The 24,823-nt window shown below is 39.1% G+C and overlaps 1 pseudogene; it reads right to left on the bottom strand.

Annotated features, from left to right (window-relative positions):
- Positions 1-24,080: 24,080 nt before the first annotated feature.
- Positions 24,081-24,208, bottom strand: LOC114205527 (U4 spliceosomal RNA; annotated as a pseudogene).
- Between the last annotated feature and the right edge of the window lie 615 nt (positions 24,209-24,823).

The raw sequence follows: 24,823 nt of genomic DNA, 5'->3' as shown, positions 1-24,823 counted from the left end.
AGCACATATGAGGGACAGAGGAAATAAAGTGAAGCCAACACAAGGACAAGTTATTGATTTGGCCACTGTTCGGGGTGACTGATCCCAGGCACCTTCTGTGGAGCTTTTGAAATGGCTCTCTAAATTTCTTGCCCGGGGAATGAAAGGGGGAAGCATGTGTTCTTAAGTTCTTAACCCATGGGTCAAGGGGCAGCTCCATGGTCACTGATTGACTGAACTTCCACATTGTGCATGCCTGAATGACAAATAAATTCCCATCAGTTTCCCAGGCCACAGTTTCGTTAGGAAAAGGACAAGTGGCCCAGACCCTGAGGTTGAATTTTAATAAAGTTGGTCAAAGTCTTGTGTTGAATTGAGAACTACAGCTGTTTCTGAAATCAGATGAACCTCTGAGAGGAAAAAGTGTTGCACAGGAGATTATTGGTACGTATATCTTGACATCACTCTTTATGTTCCCATTTTCCACAAGCTTATGCTGACTCTATAAACAAAACTCGACCAAATCTCACCAGTTTGAGGGGATATGCACACAGGCTGTGACCTTCTCAGGAATGATATTGCCTGGATATTTTTCAAGTTCAGATTTAATCTTTGAGTAGTAAATCATGCCGTTCAAGCTTAGGACCCAGCTGCTACAAAGGTAACAGTGTCAATGAAATAAAATTAACAGAGCAGCATGCTAATAAAATGGGGAAATCCCAGTGTTCCCTATTAAAAAAAAAAGATATTAGCCTGACCCATATTTATTATCCTTTTCTGCAAAAATTAGTTTTCCCAGAAGCTTTTGAGAAGCACACCAACACTAATGAAGCAGAAAAATGATGGATGTTAAGAAATTAAGGTGCTCCAGAACGGGTTATAAACTTGTACCTCTTTGTTGCCCATGCGCTTTTGATGAGCTTGCAAAGTTTTAGACCTCTTTAATTTAAGATGGAGCAGTTTTATTTCTTTCAGCTACAGTGGAAACAATTTCCTTATCTATCATTAGTATGGTTTAATACTTTCATTAATCCACACATCATAAAGCAGAAAGCGATTTTTATACCTATTCCAATCAGTCATTGTGCCTGCTTCAGAATAGAAAATGGTTGTTTTCTGCTGATTCCAAAGATAGACTTAAGACCAGTATCTTCATGAGCCACCACAATTATAGGGGCAAGACTGAGACATAGAAATGCTGTTGTCACCACCTCTCTCTTGGCATAATTTGGATTATTGCTTTGAGCAGCAGAATGTTTGCAGATATATCAGAGACTTCACTTTGTGGCAGTGCTTCCATGTGGGACATCAGGAGGCCCCAGGGCTGCCTCTGGGATGCAGGCAATTTGTTTCATCACATCTATAGGAAGCCTGTGGGGTTGTGTATCTTATACTCCTGTTCCATCTCCAAGAAGGAGGGCCAGGTTTGAAAACAGATAAACAAGTCCTAGCATAGGAAGTTATATGTTCCCTGTGTTATATGTCCCCACTGTGCCCTGATAAGACTATGTTCTTATTTTGCTGGTCCACTGAACATGTTCAGGATACCCACCCTCCTCCTACATAGAGCACTTGCTTTTCTATTCAAAATGTGATAGAAAGAGAGAAGAAACATTTACAATGTTATATTGGTAACTTTGTCCATCCCTAGTGATATGGATCCCAATGGAATTTTATCATTTTAGGTGATTACTTAGTCCTATGTAATTTAAAGAGAATGTGGTATGCAGAAAAGGCACTGAGGAGAATGCCAGACTCCCATTCAGACTGGTCAGAATTCACAACAGCAAGGCTCTGGCTACTGGAAACAGACTGCTAATGAAATATTGTGTGATTCCCAGCCTCACTGGGCAAATGTGAATAATGTACCCTATGTGTCCTGACAAGCAATATGGGTCCTAACACCAAGGAAGAAGAATGGAGAAATTTGGAAAAGAAGAGAAGGAAGAAGAAAACCCAGGAGAGGGGGTGGCAAATGCACAGCACCCCCTTCTGCATTACACGAGAAAAAGCATGTTCTCTTATCCCCAAACCCAGACAAACTAAATCCTAATCCTTGGGCAACCCAGAATTTCCGGAAAAGGGTCATTGCCTACACTACCAATAATATTTCATTTTCTCCATTTTAGAATACTCCTGGTTTTTAACACAATTTATTACTTTAAAAACATGCTAACTTTATGCTTTTATTTTCACACCCTAAGAATATCTTAGATACATATAATATTTCCAAGGTATTTTCACATAAATTACCTGTTTGGTTTTTAAAATATTATGAAGACAGGTATTATTTTTCCCATTCAAAGATTAAAAGTAAGGGAGGCACAGAGAAATTAGGTGACTTTTCAATTTCACATTGTTAGGAACATTCTTAGCTAAGATAAAAATTTGGATCTCTTATCAGAACACTTGACTTCTATGTATTATTTGTGTTGAATTAATTGTCCAAGGTTGATTTAGAGAGAGAAAAAAAAAGTGTTAGCAGCTAAAAGAAGGTTGGAAACTACGAAAATAAATGATTCTGAAGTTCCTTTCCAGAGAAGAACTAGAGAGACCTTAGAGTTACTTTCCAGGTTTCCTGATGTTTTCAGCATAACCTATTTGGATTTGAAAGCAGCCCTGTGTAATGTAGCAATTTTGTCCCCAGACTGAACACTATCTCAGAAAAATTATAGAATAATGGACCATAGGAAAAGAGAACACTTTCTGATCCTCCAAGGCAATAGCTTTATTCACTGCAACTTGATTACTCTTCTAGCTGACTTAAATGGAATGGCTATGAATGCTATCAGGTTCCAGGATAATACCCTGCCTTGTTTAAATTAGGGAACAAGTTCCACATAGCCATGGCCTGCACATATGCGCTTTGTGTCACTCAAATGCACCACGCCATCGGTGGGCACACTGTTGGATTCCAGTCTCAGGAAGCAACTGAGGTCAAAACTCACGGGTTACTTTCTGTCCTCAGATTCATTGTTGGTTCCTGAAATTGCGTGCTCAAATTTTTTGGTAGAACGAAATGACACTACATATATTTCCTACAGGAGGAAAAAAAAATCAGACATCCCCACCCCAAATCATTAAATCTAATAGGGGTACATTATTCAATGAAGTCTCTTCTAACGAAGAACTTAAATCCCTCTGGTTTGTCACAATGGGAACAGAGTTCTAGTGAGGGACAGGTTTGTCTAAGTCTTTTAAGACTTAATCGTTAAGCATCTATCTATGGAGCATGTGTTGAATGTGTACTGCAGTAGGTTTTGTATGTACTTTATCTTATGAGACTGTCTACAAGTTTTGATACAGTATCTTTTAGTTGCTCAGGTGATTCCTTTCACTGGAGAAGTGTTTTGAGGTATTACAATAGTTTGGCTTCTTTATTGGTTTAATGAGGGAAAGATGACTTTGTCTCCATAACACAAAATAAAGGTGTCATCTATATAGTATTATAAAAAGAATCGTGGGGTTAAAATAGAGAGACTGGGGTAATGAGGTAGAATTAGGAAGGAAGAAGTAAGGTGTAGCTAAAATTAAAAATGAAGCGGAAAGAAAGTGAAAACCAATGAATTTATGGTATAAAGTTTTAAAATAGGTTATTAGGGCATTTCCTGGCTATATCTTTCTCTAAAGTTATAGACTAACAAAGACCAGTCAGAACTCTCACCTGGAATTTAAGACCTACTGACAGATTGAAGGGAGGTCAGGCTCTGTGTTCTGTTCTCTCTCTCTCTCTCTCTCTCTCTCACACACACACACACACACACACACAGAGAGAGAGAGAGAGAGAGAGAGAACTTCTTCTCTCTCTCAATAGGTTGCAGAATTTAGTCCAAATGTTGTAACTTGGCCACCGGCCTTATCTTCTGCCATTTTTTCCATTTTTCTCCCTATGTTTCAGCCTGACAGTGGGCAGGGGAGAGTGGCTGCTGGGAAAGTAGTTGCCCAGGACACTAATCTATAAAAAGCACAAAAATGATGCTCAAATTTTACAAGAGGAAAATATTCACTGACCACATCTCATTTTGGGGTAATTTTTACAATGGTTGTAAGTGATATTTTGGGGGGCTGCTTTGGGTCTATAGTGAAACTTCCAAAATGCAAGGCTGAATTTCATCATGTGGTCCCTACATTAGACACTACCCTAAGACAAGTGTTGACTATGGAAAGTAACTTTGTCTACAGGTAAATTTGGAATAGATGAGAATGTCTCACTGTAATAGAAACCAGGCAGATTCCCAATAGTCCTTTCCCATGACCTTTATCCCAGTTGACAGTAAGCCACACATTTTTAAATAAATAAATATTCGTGTGTATATTGGTGTGTATTCATATTAATATGAATTTATAATCGTCTCAAGGGACACCTCGATATCCTACCTATATTTTTCTGGCCCTACTTCAGTTACACTGAATGCCGTCCTGTTCCCTCCACACTTTGGGCACTTTGTGTCCTTGCCCATTCTCTTCTTTGAGACAGGAACACATTTAAATGCCTCTTTGCTCCCTGCAGCTCATCATTTTTATCCTCAACGACATAACTTAAAACATGCCAGCATTTCATTTCGGCTCAAAGTCATTTGCTTCTTCTCTGTAATCTCATTGTACTTGGTTTAGTCCTCACCATGCTGATTGCAAAGCCCCTTTTATATAGCAAGCATTCAGTCCTTATGAACAAGGAATGCCTGACCCAGGACCAGGCCTTAGAGAGGTGTTCCATAAATATTTGTTAAATTACTCATTTTAAATTTTTTTAACTTTTTTATTGTTATGTTAATTACCATACATTACATCATTAGCTTTTGATGTAGTGTTCCATGATTCATTGTTTGAGCATAACACCCAATGCTCCACGCAGAATGTGCCTTCTTTAATACCCATCACCAGGCTAACCCATCCCCCCACCCTCTTCCCTCTAGAACCCTCAGTTTGTTTTCAGAGTCCATTGTCTCTCATGGTTCGTCTCGCCCTCCAACTTACTCCCCTTCATTCTTCCCCTCCTGCTATCTTCTTCTTCTTCTTCTTTTTTTTAACATATATTGCATTATTTGTTTCACAGGTACAGATCTGTGATTCAACAGTCTTGCACAATTCACAGCACTCACCATAGCACATGCCCCCCCAATGTCTATCACCCAGCCACTCCCTCCCTCCCAACCCCCACCACTCCAGCAACCCTCAGTTTGTTTCCTGAGATTAAGAATTCCTCATATCAGTGAGGTCATATGATACATGTCTTCCTCTGATTGACTTATTTCACTCAGCATAACACCCTCCAGTTCCAACCACGTCATTGCAAATGGCAAGATCTCATTTCTTTTGATAGCTGCATATTATTCCATTGTGTATATACCACTTCTTCTTTATCCATTCATCTGTCAATGGACATCTTGACTCTTTCCACAGTTTGGCTATTGTGGACATTGCTACTATAAACATTGGGATGCACGTACCCCTTCAGATCCCTACATTTGTATCTTTGGGGTAAATATCCAGTAGTGCAATTGCTGGATCGAATGGTAGCTCTATTTTCAACTGTTTGAGGAACCTCCATACTGTTTTCCAGAGGGGTTGCACCAGCTTGCATTCCCACCAACAGTGTAGGAGGGTTCCCCTTTCTCCACATCCCCGCCAACATCTGTCGTTTCCTGACTTGTTAATTTTAGCCATTCTGACGGGTGTGAGGTGGTATCTCATTAAGGTTTTGATTTGGATTTCCCTGATGCTGAGCGATGTTGAACACTTTTTCATGTGTCTGTTGGCCATTTGGATGTCTTCTTTGGAAAAATGTCTGTTCATGTCTTCTGCCCTTTTCTTGATTGGATTACTTGTTCTTTGGGTGTTGAGTTTGATGAGTTCTTTATAGATTTTGGGTACTAGCCCTTTATCTGATATGTCATTTGCAAATATTTTCTCCCATTCTGTCGGTTGTCTTTTCCTTTTGTGGACTGTTTCTTTTGCTGTGCAAAAGCTTTTTATCTTGATGAAATCCCAATAGTTCATTTTTGCCCTTGCTTCCCTTGCCTTTGGCGATGTTTCTAGGAAGAAGTTGCTGCGGCTGAGGTCAAAGAGGTTGCTGCCTGTGTTTTCCTTTTGGATTTTGATGGACTCCTGTCTCACGTTTAGGTCTTTCAACCATTTGGAGTCTATTGTGTGCAGTGTAAGGAAATGGTCCAGTTTCATTCTTCTGCATGTGGCTGTCCAATTTTCCCAACACCATTTGTTGAAGAGACTGTCTTTTTGCCATTGGATATTCTTTCCTGCTTTGTCAAAGATAAGTTGACCATAGAGTTGAGGGTCCATTTCTGGGCTCTCGATTCTGTTCCATTGATCTATGTGTCTGTTTTTGTGCCAGTCCCATACTGTTTTGATGATGACAGCTTTGTAATAGAGCTGGAAGTCCGGAATTGTGATGTCACCGGCTTTGCTTTTCTTTTTCAATATTCCTCTGGCTATTCGGGGTCTTTTCTGGTTCCATACAAATTTTAGGAATATTTGTTCCATTTCTTTGAAAAAGGTGGATGATATTTTCATGGGGATTGCATTGAATGTGTAGATTGCTCTAGGTAGCATTGACATCTTCACAATGTTTGTTCTTCCAATCCATGAGCATGGAACGTTTTTCCATTTCTTTGTGTCTTCTTCAATTCCTTTCATGAGTATTTTATAGTTTCCTGAGTACAGATCCTTTGCCTCTTTGGTTAAATTAATTCCTAGGTATCTTATGGTTTTGGGTGCAATTGTAAATGGGATCGACTCCTTAATTTCTCTCTCTTCTGTCTTGTTGTTGCTGTATAGGAATGCGACTGATTTCTGTGCATTGATTTTATATCCTGCTACTTTACTGAATTCCTGTATGAGTTCTAGCAGTTTTCGGGTGGAGTGTTATAGGTTTTCCACATAAAGTATCATACCATCTGCCAAGAGTGAGAGTTTGACTTCCTCTTTGCCGATTTGGATGCCTTTGATTTCTTTTTGTTGTCTGATTGCTGTGACTAGGACATCTAATACTATGTTGAATAGCAGTGGTGAGAGTGGACATCCCTGCCGCGTTCCTGACCTTAGGGGAAAAGCTCTCAGCTTTTCCCCATTGAGAATGATATTCGCTGTAGGTTTTTCATAGATGGCTTTTATGATATTGAGGTATGTACCCTCTATGCCTATACTCTGAAGAGTTTTGATCAAGAAAGGATGCTGTACTTTGTCAAATGCTTTTTCTGCATCTATTGAGAGGATCATAGGATTCTTGTTCTTTCTTTTGTTAATGTATTGTATCACATTGATTGATTTGTGGATGTTGAACCAACCTTGCAGCCCAGGGATAAATCCCACTTGGTCATGGTGAATAATCCCTTTAATGTACTGTTGGATCCTATTGGCCAGTATTTTGGTGAGGATTTTTGCATCCATGTTCATCAAGGATATTGGTCTGTAATTCTCATTTTGATGGGATCTTTGTCTGGTTTTGGGATCAAGGTAATGCTGGCCTCATAAAATGAGTTTGGAAGTTTTCCTTCCATTTCTATTTTTTGGAACAGTTTCAGGAGAATAGGTATTAATTCTTCTTGAAATGTCTGATAGAATTCCCCTGGGAAGCCATCTTGCCCCGGGCTTTTGTTTCTTGGGAGATTTTTATGACTGCTTCAATTTCCTTAGCGGTTATCGGTCTGTTCAGGTTTTCTATTTCTTCCTGGTTCAATTTTGGTAGTTGATACATTTCTAGGAATGCATCCATTTCTTCCAGGTTATCTAATTTGCAGGCATAGAGTTGCTCATAATATGTTCGCATAATTGTTTGTATTTCTTTGGTGTTAGTTGTGATCTCTCCTCTTTCTTTTGTAATTTTGTTGATTTGAGTCCTTTCTCTTTTCTTTTTGATAAGTCTGGCCGGGGGTTTATCAATCTTGTTAATTCTTTCAAAGAACCATCTCCTGCTTTTGTTGATCTGTTCTACTGTTCTTTTGGTTTCTGGTTCATTGATTTCTGCTCTGATCTTTATTATTTCTCTTCTCCTACTGGGGTAAGGCTTTATTTGCTGTTTTTTCTCTAGCTCCTTTAGGTGTAGGGTAGGGTTGTGTATTTGAGACCTTTCTTGTTTCTTGAAAAAGGCTTGTATTGCTATATACTTTCCTCTCAGGACTGCCTTTGCTGTATCCCAAAGATTTTGAACAATTGTGTTTTCATTTTCATGAGTTTCCATGAATTTTTTTAATTCTTCTTTAATTTCCTGGTTGACCCATTCATTCTTTAGTAGGATGCTCTTTAGCCTCCATGTATTTGAGTTCTTTCCAACTTTCCTCTTGTGATTGAGTTCTGGTTTCAAAGCATTGTGGTCTGAAAATATGCAGGGAATGATCCCAATCTTTTGGTACTGGTTGAGACCTGATTTGTGACCTAGGATGTGATCAATTCTGGAGAATGTTCCATGGGCACTAGAGAAGAGTGTGTATTCCATTGCTTTGGGATGGAATGCTCTGAATGTCTGTGAAATCCATTTGGGCCAGTGTTTCATTTAAAGTCTTTATTTCCTTGTTGATGTTTTGCTTAGATGATCTGTCCATTTCAGTCGGGGGGAGTTAAAGTCCCCCATTATTATTGTATTGTTGTCAATGTGTTTCTTTGCTTTTGTTATTAATTTCCTTATAAAATTGGCTGCTCCCATCATAGGGGCATAGATATTTACAATTGTTAGATCTTCTTGTTGGATAGACCCTTTAATTAGGATATAGTGTCCTTCTTCATATCTTATTACAGTCCTTGGTTTAAAATCTAATTTGTCTGATATAAGGATTGCCACCCCCACTTTCTTTTGGTGTCCATTAGCATGGTAAATCTTTTTCCACCCCCTCACTTTCAATGTGGGGGTGTCTTTGGGTCTAAAATGAGTCTCTTGCAGATAGCATATTGATGGGTCTTGTTTTTTAATCCAATCTGATAGCCTGTGTCTTTTGATTGGGACATTGAGCCCATTTACATTCAGGGTAACTATTGAAAGGTATTAATTTAGTGCCATTGTATTGCCTGTAAGGTGACTGTGACTGTATATTGTCTGTGTTCCTTTCTGATCTAAGCTGCTTTTAGGCTCTCTTTTTGCTTAGAGGACCTCTTTCAATATTTCTTGGAGGGCTGGTTTCATGTTTGCAAATTCCTTTAGTTTTTGTTTGTCCTGGAAGCTTTTTATCTCTCCTTCTATTTTCAATGATAGCCTAGCTGGATATAGTATTCTTGGCTGCATATTTTTCTCATTTAGTGCTCTGAAGATATCATGCCAGTCCTTTCTGGCCTGCCAGGTCTCTGTGGATAGGTCTGTTGCCAATCTAATATTTCTACCATTGTAGGTTACATATGTCTTCTCCCGAGCTGCTTTCAGGATTTTCTCTTTATCTCTGAGACTCGTAACTTACTATTAGATGTCGGGGTGTTGACCTATTTTGATTGATTTTGAGAGGGGTTCTCTGTGCCTCTTGGATATTGATGCCTGTTTCCTTCCCCACATTAGGGAAGTTCTCTGCTATAATTTGCTCCAATATACCTTCTGCCCCTCTCTCTCTTTCTTCTTCTTCTGGGATCCCAATTATTCTAATGTTGTTTCGTCTTATCGTATCGCTTATCTCTCGAATTCTGCCCTCGTGATCCTGTAGTTGTTTCTCTCTCTTTTTCTCAGCCTCTTTATTTTCCATCATTTGGTCTTCTATATCGCTGATTCTTTCTTCTGCCTCATTTATCCTAGCAGTTAGTGCCCCCATGTTTGATTGCACCTCATTAATAACCTTTTTGATTTCAACTTGGTTAGATTTTAGTTCTTTTATTTCTCCAGAAAGGTTCCTCTAATAACTTCCATGTTTTTTTCAAGCCCAGCTAGTATCTTTAAAGTCATGATTCTGAACTCTATTTCTAACATCATACTAATGTCAGTATTGAGTAGGTCCCTGGCAGACGGTAATACCTCTTGTTCTTTTTGCTGAGGTGATTTTTTTCGTCTTGTCATTTTGTCCAGAGGAGAATAGATGAATGAGAGAACAGAATGCTAACAGGTTAACAACGTCTCCAGCAAATATACTTTATACACATCAGAAAAGACCTGAAACCAGGGGAAAAGAAAGGGAAAGAAAGAAAAAAGAAGGAGGAGAAAAAAGAAAAAGAAAAAGATCAAGATAAAAACAAACAAAAACAGAACAAAACAGAAAAAAAACAGAATATGATCAAATATGTTCAGGTTAGTGCATAGATCAGTGCCACACACTGGATTTTGGGTGTATTTTGGTCTGTTAGAAGAAAGTGCCTCCTAAAATTTTAAAGGAAGAAAGACTTATATATGTAAAAATGAGGTCTGATACAATGAAGGGATGGAAGATGACTGTAAAGATTAAAATTATAAGATTTTATAAAAGGAATTGATAAGATAAAAGTTGTTTGAAAAAAGAAAGAAGATTAAAAAAAAAAGGGAGAGAATGTGATCAGGCAGGAGACTAGAACAAAGCCATACACCAGTGATTTAGGGTATATTTTGATCTGTTAGAAGAAACTGTATCTCAAAATTTTAAAGAGAGAACAACCTATATATATATGCCAAAAATAAGGGTAACTACTCTGAAGGGATAAAATATGACTCTAAAAAAGAAAAATAAAATAATGTTTTTTTTTATAAAAAAGGGATTGATAAGATGTTGGTTGAAAAAGGGAAAAAGAAAAATTAAAAAAAAAACAGTTAAAAAATTAACTTTGAAAAACTAATGAATCATGGTAAAAAAGCCATGAATTCGGGCGCCTGGGTGGCTCAGTTGGTTAAGCCACTGCCTTCGGCTCAGGTCATGATCCTGGAGTCCCGGGATCGAGTCCCGCATTGGGCTCCCTGCTCAGCGGGGGGTCTGCTTCTCCCTCTGACCTCCCCCCTCTCATGCTCTCTCTCTCTCTATCTCATTCTCTCTCTCAAATAAATAAATAAAATCTTTAAAAAAAAAAAAAAGCCATGAATTCTATGTGCAGTATTCCCCTAGCGCTGGAGTTCTCTCGTTCTCCTTGATCGGTAAACTTGGTCTTGGCTTGCTGGCTGTTCATGCTGATCTTCTGGGGGAGAGGCCTGTTGCCATGGTTCCCAAATGTCTTTGCCGGAGGCGGAATTGCCCCACCCTTGTCGGTCCAGGCTAAGCAATCTGCTCGGGTTTGCTCTCGGGAGCTTTTGTTCCCTGAAAGCTCTCGGTACAGCTTTGGAGGACGAGAGTGAAAATGGTGGCCTCCCAATCTCCACCCGGAGGAGCTGAGAACACGGGGTCCCGCTCCTCAGTGCACCCCCAGAGAAAAGTAGTCACTCCCATCTCCGCAGTCTCTCGGCTGCACTCCGTGCTCACCCGGCCTGTGACCGAGCGTTTCTATCTCTGGCACCCGACCCCGTGTGGAGTCTGCAAACCCAGCAGATCCCTGCGGTGTGCTCCCGCGCCGCTCCTCCCCGGGGAGAAAGGGGAGTCTCCCCGGCTTTGCCGCTTGTTGGGTCCCTGCTGGAGGCGCAGTGGCTCGACTGGGCCGCGGATCACAGTTTATGGCAACCCCGAGCTGAGAGCCCGCGCCTCGGCTCCGTCTCTGCAGCCGGCTTCCCCGCTCCGATACCTGGGAGCTCTGCTGCACTCAGGCATCCCCGGTCTTTCTGTGACCCCGAGTGTCCTGAGACCACACTGTCCCACGAGGGTTCCACCCCCACTTAGCCACTGCAGCGACGTCCCTCAGTGGAGCCAACTTCTAAAAGGTCCGATTTTGTGCTCCGCGGCTCTATCACTTGCCAGAAGCGGCCGACGGAGGCCCCTCCCCCGCCGTCTATCCTCCCGAATATCGCCTCGGATTCACTTCTCCGCACATCCTACCTTACAGTAAGTGGTCGCTTCTCTGTTCAGAGAGTTGTTGCTACTCTCTTCTTCGATCTCCTGTTGAGTTCATAGGTGTTCAGAATGGTTTGATCCCTATTCAGCTCAATTCCTGAGACCAGATGAAATCCAGGTCTCCTACTCCTCCGCCATCTTGCTCCGCCCTCTAATGTTAAATTTTATGGTATGGGTTCCAATCCTGAATGAGTTACTAATTACCCATTTAACCTTGGAAAAGCATCTCTCTCTCTGAGGTATAGTGCTTCAGAAAAATAAGAAAATTGCCACTGTCACACTTATCTTGAAGCATTCCTTCCAAATTCAAAGGAAAAATTCTTTCAAAAAAAAGTGGAAAAGCACTCTGTAATTCACTGAGAGGGAGTGAAACGGAACACAGTGGATCAGGAGCAGATCAATGTCCAGGCTGGTGCGGAACATATTACTATAAAGGTTCAAGGTTTGATTACAGTCCCTGTCTCCTGACTGAAGACATTATGAAATCCATAAACACCATAACTGGAGTCTTCATTCTTCCAAGAATATCTCCAAGATGTGGTGTTTATCATGAGTGAGTGTGTGGTGCCCAAAGGGCCTAGCTATAGTTTTGTGCCTGAGCATCCTTTGATGATGTGAAAGTGAAACAAAATCTTAGGTACTAGATTTTAAAATTAAGGCTCAAGATGGCAAAATCTGCTAAGGGGACTCTAGAGAGAAGGAGTGTCCAGGAAGGTCTTTGCATATCCTCTTTTGAAATAGCATATAAAGTGAAATTCAATTGATTGAAAGGACATATTGGTTCAAACCAATATTTCTAGGCTTATTTCTCACTTGCATGCTCTACTTCCAACCCATCCCACCAAAAAAATCTAGGAAACATATTTAAAAAAAAACACACCTGTCTCCCTCATATTATTGTATTCCTTATGTGCTAGTGGTAGCTATATGTTGTTTTATTTGCCCCAAATTGCAAATAACAAATTTCTTTTCTATTTTATATTGCTGTGTGACAAATTATTCCCAAACTCATTTGCTTAAAATAGCTACTTTATTATTCTTGTGGATTCTGCAAGTTGGGAATTTGGTTATTGTTCAGTGGGGTACCCTAACTCTTTTTATGGCTGGAGCCTCGGGTGGGTAATCTCAGAGACTGGAGGTGACTCTCTAGCTGAAAACTAGAGTCATCAAAGGGATAATTTACATGCATTCATATGACTGAAATGACTCAAAGATTAGTACTGCCAACCTTAGAGTTTACATGTGATTATTTTATTTGGCTTGGCTTCCTTAAAGCCTGGATGCTTTAGGGAAGTTAAATTTCTTACATGGTAGCTCAAGGCTCTGAGGACAGCTGTTGCAGTGAATCAGGTGGAAGCTATAGTTAATCTAAGAGTCATGCAGTGTCTCTTCTGCTGCACTCTATTGATTACACACGAGCCATATGCCCACTTCGCTGCAAAGGAGAGTGGGCATCTCGGTGGAAACAGTGGCAGCTCACTCTCTTGGGGCAATCCAGCAGTTTGTCCTTAGCAGGATATATATGTGCACAAATTGGACACTTCATTTTTATCACTCATATACCAAATCGAACCCACTTCCTCATCCCTGGCAGACTCCTTTGAAACGAAAGCATTGAAAGTGAGGATTTGGGATGAATGTGAAAGTGAGGAAGTTGGCATTTTGTCTCAGCAGATCATATATCACCTAATGTACTGTGTGAAAGTCAGTTTCCTCTCTTCCCCATTTCACAAGCCTGCTTTCTTGTATTTGATTACATTTGTCTTTGACGGCTTTAACACTCAGAAGTTTGCATGCCCCAGCTCCTCATCAGGACGTTCCCTGAAAGCCTCTGTTTTTGTAAACTCTGTTATTTCATGTGTTCCTCTGATAACAAGCCTGGAAATGGGAGCTGGAAAGTTTACATCATCTCATGTGTTCCACTAATAAAAAAGCTCTATATAATTACAGTGCAATGGAATACCTTTAAAAAATAATACCAGTAGAATATTTAAAGATCTTGACTAGGATATTTTGGATGAATTTTTAAGATATTCCATTACTTTAGAAATTAATGCTCTTTGGTTAGTTTGTGAGGAGATGAGTTTTCTTTTGCTATGATTAAGAATACATTTAAATTAAAATGCACTTATAAGGTAGAACAGAAAAACCTAAAAAGTCTCATCCAATTGAAAATATCTCATGGAAATAATTTCTTCTGCCTACTTAGACATGGTTTATGGCAACTATATTGTGCTAGAGGGACAATAACAAAATTTGCAGCTCAATGAGAACATTGAAATTGATTTATGCTCCTTTTCATTGGAGCATGCATTTATTTCAGTCGCCATGAGAAAGTAAGGGCTTAATTTTCTAGCTAATTTTTTTAAAGCAGTCAAGAAACTTGTTTTCTACTCCTGTAAGAAAGCTTTGTAGTAATTCGCGATAGTTTAACATTCTTCCTTGGGAAAGTTGAAAGGAACTTGTATAGTTTATCTGAGAGAGGAAATGGTAGAAGATTTCAAGTGAAAGCTGTTGGAAAAACATTACATTTTCTATGAAAGTGAAGTTCTTTTTTTTTTTTTTTAGAGAGAGAGACCATGTGTGAGGGAGAGGGGGGAAGAGGGGCAGAGGGAGAGGGACAGAGAGAGAATCTTAAGACCTGTTTATATTTTGTGAAATGATTACCGTGATTGGCTTAATTAAAAATATATCACCTCAAATAGGTAGGACATGGAGCTGGATCTCATGATCCTGAGATCATGACCTTACCAAAATCGGAAGTCAGATGCTTAACCGAGCCACCCAGGCACCCCTATGAAACTAAAGTTCTAATCTATTATGATGACTATCATCACTAGTTATTCTGTTATTAAAATCACCTGATATTCTTTCGACAACAAAGTAAAAAGAGAGAGAGAGAAAAAGTATACATACTTAAATAGAAGAGATTAGGAAATGCTAATATATTTACAGTTCCTCACGCCTGTGGCCATGTATATAACATGGTGCTTAAGTGTGCGGCATTGACAATGGGATTCAGTAAATAATAGAGTCATAAACATTGGAATTGTCAGAGGTCTTGCTAGATAGAGCACATGGGACTTGGACCAAGCCCTGGTGACTAACGGAATTGAATGAGAGAGGGCACAAAGTTTGGACTGACTATATACGGGAAGGAGGGGAATGAGGCATAAGCCTAGAAATCATGACTGTGCCAAACAATGTCTCCAGGACCTCAAAGAAGCAAGTATGGTGTGAAGAGATGTGAATTTGTTTCCAATGAACATGATAGATATCAATACTTCTATCAATTTTTTCAAATTTCTTAAGACAGAGTGACAGTGATTAAAATAGTTTACTATTAGCTTAGCCCAAAGAATGAGAATACACCCAAAGCTAGGAACATATTTCAGAATTTCAGAATGCCGGGGATAAAGAGAAGATCCCACAAGAGACTTTAAGGATTCTATGATTAGAGAAACCTTCCAAAAAAGTAAGGCTGATCCTCCATCCTGAAATGGATCAAATAATACCACAAAGCTTGAAAATATTGCACAATGGAGCATAGCTAGGTTTGAGTTTTCACAAAATGACATAATTTGTTGCCTTATCCAAAGAAATGTGTTAATGGGAGGAATGTCTTATGAGATTAGAGAATCCTAGTTGGTGTCAAGCTGGTCCAAGAGGAAATATTTCAGCAAAATTGGTACAAAATACATCCTCATTAAAACTAATATTTTTGAGTTTGTTCCCTGATCTTTCTTTGTACCACTTGCCCATGTCCTTCCCATGCTTGTGCTGTCTGCTAGAGGCTTAGAATCTGCCTGCCCAAGCCTGCTTCATGATTTTTATTCCCCAGACTCTGCTGAGACAAAATGGATATTTTTGGGTTTACTTTCATAGGGGTTCTATCATTGTTGTTCCATTGTTCCGAGTGGATGAACCTTTGGTGTATACCAGATCTGAGATCCAACGTATTCTAAAGAGGTAATATTCAGTCCATTTAAATCATTCTTCATTGAGAAGCACACATTTTATTAGTAGTTAACATTTCTTTCTTCAGCTTTATTGAGGTATAGTTGACAAAACTGTATATATTTATGCATTGTATATATTTATACATTGTAACATGATGCATTGACCTGCTTATATTTTGTGAAATGATTGCCATGATTGGCTTAATTAAAAATATATCATCTCAAATAGGTAGCATTAATTTTTTTATGTGTGTGTGTGTAGAAGAATACTTAAGGTCTATTTTTTTTTAGCAAATTTCAAGTACACAACACAGTATTAACTCTAGTTAATTTTTAATTCACATAAAAGCTAGTGATGGGCCTCTTTTAGCCTGTAAGCAATTAGGATATAATTATATTTAAATGGAATTGAATATAACAAAAAAATATAGCAATAGATTTTGACCATGATCCTGCCCCATTTCCACATTGTACAGATGAGGAAACTAAGGTCCAACAATGGTAAGATAATGTACCAAAGGAGCCCACATAGAGTGTGGGTGGAAATAAAATAGAAATCTTGAAGATCCAGAAAATACAAGGACACTCAAACCTAGTAAAGCCTTAAGAGTAGAATGACAAGCATGCAGTTTGACATTAGGAGGCATGAAGCCAGTCCTGAGGGAGGTCACAATACAGCACTATGTTTCTGAAACTATCACTTCCTTTCTGATATTTTTTGGGAAGAAATATAATGAATTCGAGCTGGTAGGAACAGAGAGGAACATAGTAACTGATGGTGAAGGGAGACAGAACTATGTTTGAGAACAGACTCCATAAGAAGTGTATGGGTGTTATAGATTACCAATGGGGTAGGATTTAAGATCATCTCTGGATCCAAAAGCACTTTCAGATCTTAAAAAAAAAAAAAAAAAAAAACGAGCTAGAGAGGAGAGATTGACCACTACAGTGATGCCACAGATTACCACTGAGACTTTATGAATTTTATATCAAATGATATTGTTAATGGCTTAAATGGACATCAGTTAATGATGTAATACAGTAATTATGAAATGATTATAATTAAATCCCAACAATGAACTTTATAGGCAAATAGGAAGTGAAGAAAATAAGATGCAAAATTCAACAGTGAAATTGCATAATTAATCAAAAACAAAAAATGATGGGCTTCTAAGAAAATCTCTACACTGCCACCATTCACTGCAGGGAGAAGGATGAACTTCTAGCATGTAGCTAGAAAAAACAAGTCATTTTAGGGGTACCCAGGTGACTCAGTTGGTTAAGTGTCTGCCTCTTAATTTCAGTTTGGGTCATAATCTTGGGGTTCTGAGACTGAGCCCCACATAGGGCTCTGTGCTAGTCATGGAGCCTGCTTAAGATTCTCTTTCCCTCTCCCTCTGCCCTTCCCCTCTGCCTCTCTAAAAATAACTAAACCAAAAAAAGCAAGTGATTCTACTCTCAGCACAGAGAATTCTTTATGGGAAACAGCAAACACAGTGAAACTCACACCTGTCCTGATCCCAGCATCATGGAATAGTGCAGGATTCTGAGCAGCCTCTCATCTAGCCACCTGATTCTGCTATTCACAAATGCTTCTCCTTCACATCCTCTAGATTCTGTCTACAAGATCCTCAAACATGTCCTTATACACATGGCCTTTTGCAGCTGGAACTTTGGAAATGAGGAAAATATAGTAGTTAGGTAAGAGTAAGAGGTAGAAAGCCTGCATGCCCAGCCGACTTTGCTTGTACCTTATCTCTGTTTGGCTCTTCTTCCGTTCACTGGATGGCTACCTGTTCTGGGCTGACCTCCCCAGCCCTTAACTTCTGGCACTGTCCTGTAACAAAAGCCAGCTTCGCTGGAGTTGCATTTGCTCAAACTTGAAGCTGTTTAAATGCACATGAACTTCCTTCCTTGGCCTTTCAGAAATCTTTTCCATGTAATTAACCCTGCTTTTAAAGAATAAAAAGTGCTTCTCCTTTGTGTCTTTGACATGAAAGAAGCCTAAAATGCCAGAGACTAACATGGGACATGGGCTGTTACCAGGAGTGGGCTAACAGGGAGCTAACGCGAATGTGCTAACACAAATGTGCACTAATATGGGGCATGCATTCAACCTGCCTTAAGTACTCCTGAGAGAAAAAAATCCAGGGAAAAATATCTAAACTCCTGATTACAGAGAGAGTCCATGTCACCAAAATGACCTTCTGAGAACAATTCGGAAAATATTCAGGGGCAAGGGGCATAACAATTTCCCTAACACAAGTACTTGGATGAGAGACTTCTAAGGGGGTGAAGGGGGTCTAGAAAGAGTGACAATTCTGTCACAGTGGTCAAGCCTCAGTTTCCTGAAGCAGAGGTCAAAGAGCAGTTGTTTTGCCAGACTTGGTGAAGAACTGCATCATTTGAGTCACTCTTCTGTTAGGCAGGTCAGCAACCCCTGGAGAACAGAGCTGCCAGAGAGCACCAATCCCTAGTGCACCTGGTGATTTGCATGTAAACAGTACTCCGACAAACGTCTGTTGGTAACATAGCTGCACATGGAATATGCTAGATTTCTTAGCTTATTATGACTCATCCAGAAAACAATCTGAAGATTTGAGAAGTCCAAAATGAAACAAAAAGTTAACTAAATGGTTATTACGTATTTCATACCAAACTTTTTTTTTTTAAGATTTTATTTATTTATTTGAGAGAGAGAGAATGAGAACCAGAGAGCATGAGAGGGAAGAGGGTCAGAGGGAGAAGCAGACCGGGACTCGATCCCGGGACTCCAGGATCATGACCTGAGCCGAAGGCAGTCGCTTAACCAACTGAGCCACCCAGGCGCCCTAAACTTTATTCTTGACAATGAGAAGTAACATCTTTTATTTGGACTACATTAAGCCCAATGCACATACAATGTATTTAATCGACCAGGCTGTTGGCTGGAGAAGTTAAACATTGACACCTCCTTCCCTTTTCTGCCACAAACATTAATGATTTTGTAAAACGATTAACAAAGATGAGCCGAATATTTCCTTCTGTTATTTTGCCAGATAGGCAACCATGCTGTCTTACTTTACAATCCTGTTATGTACTTCTGGTTGTTCCAAACAAGACTAATTTATTTTATGCAAATCATGAGCAGTCACCACTAAAATGAGATTGATTCTGAATCTCTCTCAAGCAACCCCTCCTTGTTTTTATATTTTTTAAGTCAGCATTAAAAAAAAACAGAGTCTTGCAAAATTCAATTTATGATTATTTTTTACTTGGAGAGCTGTAGACTCCTAAAAATGTCTTTCATTTGTGGAACATAAAAAGTAGGAGACAGGAGGTTTTTTTCCCCCAATTTTATAAAATGAAAAATCTAAAAAGCATTTTGAAAAAAAAAAGAAGGCATTTCTTTCTTCACATCTATTTCCTCCTTGAGGAACAGAAATACTATTTCTGAAGGATTTCATAGTAATTATTTGTTCAGGCTTAATCTAAAATGAAACAGGTCACTGAAAATATTTTTATATTATTTATGAAAATTGGTATTTTAGTATATGATTCAAATGCAAGATTTTTTCCTTCTGTTTTTTTTTTCCCCAGAATGAAACATCATTTCAGACATGTTTTAAATAAAATCTCAAGATGATATTTAGCCAATGCTAGATGAATTTTTTTAGAGGAGGGAGTGGCAGAGGAATTGGGAGAGAGAGAATCCTAAGCAGACTCCATGCCCAGTGTGGAGCCCCAAACAGGGCTCAATCTCATAACTCTGAGATCACGACCTCAGCTGAAATCAAGAGTCAGATGCTTAACTAACTGAGCCAGCCAGGCACCCCTAGATGAAATTTTGTAGCATGGTAAGTGTTCATATGCTACAAAAACAATAATATAATACATTGACATTGTCCTTTATCTAACCATCTACCAGATATTTAGTTAAGACCTACTATGTGCTGGGTACTCTTTGAGGCATTGTTTATTTTTACTGTTACATTTACTTTTACAATTGTCCCTTTCAAACCTAATATAATTTACCCCATTCCCAAACCAGCTTTAAAATATCTTTAAATAATACTTAAAAAATAAAAATAAGGTTAAATTGTCCTGGATCAAATATCCAGGAGCATGATGTATTTCCTGCTAACCACATTCATTCTAAAAATCAAATGGGAAGTAAAAACAGAGTCTACTATAAAGTGTGTATCTAAAATCATTTCCTATATTTATGAAGCAAAGCTTGAGTGAAACAAGAATTTTAAAGCAAATAGGTGTAGGATTCTGTGCTGCTCCTGTCTGTACGGGATTTCTTCAGCTAGATTCTATTTCTCTGGCACAGAGCACACTTCATAACTTTGTTTTCATGCTTTCAATCTGGAGCCTACAGTCATGTCTCATAACTGTTCTTTGAGACAGTCCCCTAAAACTTTCAGAAGTTAGTGGGAGAAGGTTAATGAAGCCACTAGTTTTGACCCTCATGAATTTCTCTTTTTAGAATGCACTTTCTCCATTTTTCCCCCTGTAATTAGCACCAGCACTATAGCAATCTTCCTCACGCTGTGAATGTGCATGAGTGTGTGTGTGTGTGTGTGTGTGTGCGCGCGCGCACGCACTTGCACACCGTTTGTTCCATAGTGGGTTAAGAGCTTAATTGTAGAATAACAAAATAAACTTCTCTCTGAATTCTGGTTCAATAACTTCCAGAGCATGATCTGTAAACTCCTTGGTCTTCATTTACCATGGGTGTCAAATGGGCTTGTTATATAACTTCACAGGAGTGTTTTGAGTATTACAAACTTTATGCACTGGACCTAAGTGCCCTCAGTAAATAACAGTGTTTTTTATTCTTGAATAGGAATCTACCTGTAATCTTAGTTTTGTAACTGACTGACTGAGTGTGTGGGGACAGGAGGGATGGTTCTCGTGAGTACAGTAAAGGCCTAAGTATTTGTTAAATTGAATGCCTTTACTCAATATTCTATGTAAAAAAAAATTTCAGCACTCCCAATATCAGAAATAACTGTACTGATTACCCAATTACCGATGAATGTATAAAATATGTTCCCATCCAACACTGACACTTCACCTTTCATAATTCTTCCTTGGAGAAGATACTCCAACTATTTGAATAATTGCCAAATGAGTTCAGCATTTAGACCTCATTTTCCATAGTTCATTAATGATAGTATAAAGATCGTGTCAGTCTAAAAAGTTAATATTTATAACAGCTATTTCAGTAAAATTGTAAAAATCATTTGGACATTTCATTTTTAAAAATGTTGCACGAGGAGATGTACTTTTATTCCATGCTTTTATGGACTTGTTCTCAACATTTTAAGAAAAATATTGTCAAGTTCTGACTTGGTTTAAGATTGAAGCAAATTACACTGTCATAATTAATTAAAAGAGAAGACATTCTGAAACACATTGTTTGTTTTCAACCTTAGTCTGACACGCCGATGAAAGCAATTAAGCAGCGAGACCTGCCACCAGGAACAGCAGCCCAGCCCAAGGGACACAGAGCATTTGTGGAGAAAAATTTAATAACTATATTCCCCTCATTTCCATTTAACCAGGCTATGTTCTCAGAAATAAAATGCAGTTTTAAATTTTATTTCAATAGTAAAACTGTCTTTCTTTTTTTAAGGTATCAAACTAATACTCTACGGCGGTATATTCAAACATGGTCACCCACAGCTGAAGGGTGGGTCACAGTTAGTTTCCCAGACGTCAGCAGATGTGAGGAAAACACCACTTTCAAACAATTTTTTTTAAATTAAAAATGTTCCCTAGTGAACAAAACATTAACGAGTGATAACTGATTTGCTGTTTTCAAATTCCTCCAGTCCTCAAACAGAAGGAGAGCTGTGCATGAATTTATTCTGAGGAAGATCCTGAGGAAAGCAGTTACCATCTTTCAGCTAATTTCCACACTAATAGCAAGGGGTAATTTGGTGGCAAGCAGGTAACTAAACCAAGACAAAGGCCACAATTTGGAAATGTGGTTATTATGGATTTAATGACGTTTCCAGTTCCCTAGACCTTTGAGTGCTACTGACAAGAGCCAGGAGGCAATGAATAATGATTCCCTATTTAGCCACATTTCAATTACCCTCAGCCTCCCCCAGAGGATCAACTACAGGCTTTATAGCTGGCCTGACTCAAATGTCAGGGTTGTATGAAACTTGAGTGTCACTAGCTTCACTTCTAAACTATTATTTTGTAATAGAATATGTTTATATCCCACAGATCAGGGGCAGGGAGAGTCCTGTTCCACCTCTCCTGTGTTCAAATTTTCCTTGATATTTCTTTCTACCTTCATCAAAGTTGTATGCTTTTATACAATTGCAGAATAAATAAATCTGACATATGTTTTAAAATTTAGTCATTCCATGCACTTTTCACAGTCCAATTTTATTGCATAAAAATGTCCTCCAACTGTTAGAATTAAGGAGAATGTATCATCTCCCTTCTAGTACGGTTGTGAATTAAAATATGGTATAAAAGACAGTGGGGTGGAAAAACCCCAAAGAGTCTATGTTGGTCTTGAATTAGAAAGATTTTAGCTAATTCAAAATAGCTTAGAATAAGTGTGTTTCTTTTGTCATTGAGCAAGATATAGACGGTCCCAGGGTTGATTCATTAAGCGTCATGGTGGTGTCAGTAACCCATGTGCTTCCATCTTGCTTGTTAGCCATCTTCAGTTTGCTGGCCGCAACTCTTGCCTGCACTCTCCAGATCCTGACAGATCGCACGCTGGCTCCCTGCTGAAGGCCTTCTCCTGCACGTCTGTGCTCCACCGCAGGAAGGAAACTGGGTCCTCCCGAGTCTCTTCTGTAAGTTCTCTGTCTACCTCTCCCATCTTCCCTTCGGCCACCCTTGCTTTCTCTCGGTGGATACTCTCTTCCTTCTTCCAGGCTTCGTTGACCTACTCTAGGTCCAAACTAAACTCAAAGTAGGCTCGGAAATCCAATATATTATCTGAATTTTAGCCTTTCTAAGCAATGAAGGGAGTACAGAGAGTCAAAAGATAAGACAGCACTTCATTTCCAATAGTGCCGTATGTGGAGTCCTAGCCATTCAGATGTCAGCAGTCTATACAAAGGATCCAGTATGTGGGCTGCAGTGGAAGAGTGGAAAGAAGAGATAGAAATGCAGAATGGGAAAGACACCGAGGCATCTTTAGGACAAGCTTTTCCTATAGCCCAGTTTTATCAATGGGCATCAAGAACTAGCTAGAGGCCAAATGCCAAAGTACTCCATTCACTTAGGAAATTGTCTGGGAAACTGCACTGAAGGATGCTCGGAAATGCAGTTCAGAAGCTCCATGGCTGCTTGGCAGGGAAGGGTTTTAAAAACCTATGTGTTTGTGGGGTGCCTGGGTGGCTCAGTTGGTTGAGCCTCCGACTTTTAATTTCAGCTCAGGTCATGATCTCTGGGTCCTAAGATCGAGCCCCATGTTCAGCTCTGTGCTCAGCACAGAGTTTACTTGAGATTATCTCTCTCTCCCTCCCTCTCCCTCTGCCTCTCCTCCCTCTCGCCCTCTCACTCTCTCTCAAATAAATAAATAAAATTAAAAAAAAAAAGAAAAACAAAACCTGTGTGTTTGCCCTGTAAATGTCCCCTATGATGGGACATCCAAAAAAAGCCACTGGGCTTTTGTACTTAAATGTCCTGAGTTTGGAAAGGGAAACTGTAGCCTTTAGAAATAGATATGATTTTAATGAAATGTTATCACTAGTTTCTTTCAAAGGCAGAAGTTCTATTTCCAAAATATCATAGTTTTCAGCCTGATTACTGCAGAGTTCTGTAAGTTCCTTTGTTTACGTTATGATTTGAGAAGCATCTAGATTTTGAGAGCTGTTTTTTTTTTCCCTGCAGATTATTCATGGGTGTTTCTATATGAGAATTCACAGAATCATAGAATGTCAGATAGGAAAGAAAAAGAGTATTCAAATCCAGTATGTCTAGTCCCCAAAAACCTAGGCTAAGACAGAATGGAGAGCTGGGGCCTTCAGTCTTGGTTCTGCAGGTATTTTTATGCTGTGAGGAAACAAACCCGAGACTGGCAGATACAGACCCTGTCCTCAGGGTGTAGACGTTCTACCTGGAGACATTAGAATCACACATGAAACAATTCAATGATGAACCTCACAAGAATTTTAGTGCAGTGGTCCAGAGAGGGATCATGGGCATAAGGAGAAAGGTATCTCCTTTTGAGAGTTCTCCCTAAGAAAGGAGAACACAGGTAATACAAAGATAATCGAGTCCTGCCTGGAGATCATAGGCATTAAGAGGGCTCATTTGTCAGTACTCAATTTTGCATTTGTTAATTTTTTCCCATAGTCAAAGCACAAAGTTTTCAATTAGCAATAATCGCGCCTCGGATAAACCTCATTGGCTACGATACTGCCACTGCGCAAAGCTAGTCAAAGCACAAAACAAGTAACTTACTGTACATCTGTACCTACCTCTCAGCCAAAGGAGTAGAACATTACCTATTGAGTTTAAGCCATCTATAAACTCTCACAGTATCCCATGTGATTATTTCCAAAACACAGTCCTTTCCATCCAAAATACTGGAAACTTACAGAGCCAGTACCATCAAAGACAGAATTTCCAAATTGCTTGGAGGATGCTAATAGCTAGTCATTCATGAAAATATGGTGTATTACCTCAAACAGCACCACATGATAAAAAATTATCTGAATTTTGGTATAACTTTAAAGTTCAGGTTAATGGTTTCTACCCTTAATACTAGATAAGGCACTGTCCACTTTTCATAAATCTTTTGTCTCTTTTTCTAGAATAAGGAAACTACACCTCTGAGGAGTTTACCTCTGAGGAACTGGAATGGTTGAATAAGAGGCACACATGAAAATTAGGGTAATTTGGATATAAACTCAGTCTTCCTGGCTTTAAATCTAGATCTCTTTCTCTATTTTTTTAAATTTTATTATGTTATGTTAATCACCATACATTACATCATTAGTTTTTGATGTAGTGTTTCATGATTCATTGTGTGCATATAACACCCAGTGC

Source organism: Eumetopias jubatus, unplaced genomic scaffold, assembly GCF_037043125.1.
Source record: "Eumetopias jubatus isolate StellerSeaLion01/CBP00866 unplaced genomic scaffold, mEumJub1_p1.0 scaffold_17, whole genome shotgun sequence".
Classification (NCBI taxonomy): domain Eukaryota; kingdom Metazoa; phylum Chordata; class Mammalia; order Carnivora; family Otariidae; genus Eumetopias; species Eumetopias jubatus.
Note: the sequence above shows the minus strand (reverse complement) of the source record. Positions and strands in the feature narration are given on the sequence as shown.